This window comes from Primulina huaijiensis, chromosome 4, assembly GCF_012295235.1.
Source record: "Primulina huaijiensis isolate GDHJ02 chromosome 4, ASM1229523v2, whole genome shotgun sequence".
Lineage (NCBI taxonomy): Eukaryota > Viridiplantae > Streptophyta > Magnoliopsida > Lamiales > Gesneriaceae > Primulina > Primulina huaijiensis.
Window position 1 is genome coordinate 21,092,704 of NC_133309.1, and position 2,224 is coordinate 21,094,927.

Genomic DNA, 2,224 nt, shown 5'->3' on the forward strand with positions numbered 1-2,224 from the left:
AAAAACTACAACTGATTCTATCAAGTGGTATTAAAGTGAGGTTTATTCTCGTCTCTGAAAATTTTCTAAAATGGCTTCATTCAACAAGATCTCAATATTCTCCAGAGAAGCATTTGATTACTGAAAGATAAGGATACATGCTCATTTAGCTGCACAAGACGGTGATATATTATACATCATTACTGATGGACCAATGACAATTATGAAAACAAATACTGATGTTGCTATAACTGATGGGACACCTCAGAAAATTGAAAAGCTCAGAGTTGAATGGACAAACGATGATAAGAAGAAAGCTACCTCGATAGTGTGGCTAAAGACATGCTGTTAAAAAAAGTTTTGACAAGAACACATTCAGCAAAATCAAAATATGTAAAACTGCTAAAGAAATTTGGGAAAAATTGATTCAGTTGTGCAAAGGTAATGAAAAAACCAAATAAAACAAACTCTCTATGGCCATACAAAAGTTTGATAATATCAAGATGAAACCTGGAGAATCAATTTCTGATCTTGTTGAAAAAGTAAGTGGAATCGTGATCGAATTTAGTGCACTTGGAAAAGTGTACAACAACCGAGAAATGATCTTGAAGGTGATGAGAGGACTCCCACAAGAATGGAATGTCAAGAATATATCAATACGCGAATCCAAAGATTTGAACAATATGGAACTTCATGACTTGTTTTGCAGATTTAAAATCTTATGAATTTGAATTGCAAACCACAGATGATGATCGGTCTACCTCTAAGTTGAATAAGACTCTAACTACTGTGAAATTGGAGCCATCAGTGTCAAATGAAAAATCAGCTGAAAAATTAAGCAATGGTGCCATGTCATTGTTTGTTAAAAAGTTTGGAAAGTTCCTAAGGAAGAATAAAGGATTCCCCAAAAGATCTTATCAAAAAAGGGAGTCAACTGGTGACTCCAATGCTTGTTTCGACTGTTGCAAGACTGCCACATCATAGCAGCTGCCCTAAACCAAGGAAGTATAAAATGAGGTCATTTGACAAGGGAAAGAGATCTTTTACAAGAAGAGGAGATCCAAGAATGAGAAAAAAAACTTTCAAGAATAAGCATGACCAGAAAGTGCCAGTGGCCGATGAAAGCAAGTCAAATTTGGCTGATTCTGACTCTAAGTCATCTGAACCAGAAAACTCAAGTAATTCGAGTGATGATGAGGAGGTGGAGTGCTTAATGGCCAATGAAGTTGAGCTAGAATCTACCAGTAAACAGATATTCGATTTTAGTTCAACTGATTTAAAGAGAGATTATCTTGTTACTGCATTACACGAGATGATAAATGAGTACCAAAGACTTTCTCTATCATTCGAAGAAGTTAAAGCTAAGCAAACTGATCTCCTAGGAAACAAACCTAAACGTGACTATGAACAGTCTAGTGAAACGTTGAAGCTAAAGACAAAGATTGCTTGTAGAGGCCTAAAAATCCTTACTTGAAAATTTGCGGAAAATTTAAAATTTTTCTTTTAAAATAAATGGAGTGCCTCATTCATACCAAAAACTGATAAAATATTTAACGTTCAAAATAGCAGCGGAAGAAATTATTACTTGCCAAAATAACAAGTTAAAGTATTCAATAACTAATAAAATATTTGAGCATCAAAATGGCAAGTGCTGAAACTGAGGTCCTCGGGTGCCACTACTGCCGACTCGAGCTAGCTCACTGGTCCCCGCCCTCGATCCCGACATCATCAGTACCTACAACAATCAAGTCTAGTGAGTCTAAAGACTCAACATGCATATATCGTAAATAACGAGTAAATATAGTAAAATTGCATGGGAGTAAAATTTCATGTCATGAGGCATATCGTAAAATATCGTGTCATGATTAATTATAATACGTGCATAGCTGAACTGAAAATCATAGTGAAACTGTTTGCTCCTTGGAGCCCTGTACTGAAATAGCATATAATAATTTTCTGTGAGATTATGGTCTACGCAAGTGGTCCCTGAACTGAACTGAACTGAGCTGACCGATACTGGTGACCGGACCGATACTGGGGATCGGATTTACGTCTGATCAGACTACTGCCACAGTACTGGGTGAAACAACTGAACTGACCGGTAACTGGTGACCGGGCCGATACTGGGGACCGGACTTAAGCATGATAGTAAAGTGACCACAAGCAATATCGCATAAATCTCAAAATTTGTATTTTTGCACGTAATATAATTAAATAACTGAATTAAATATCCTGTACCCATTTT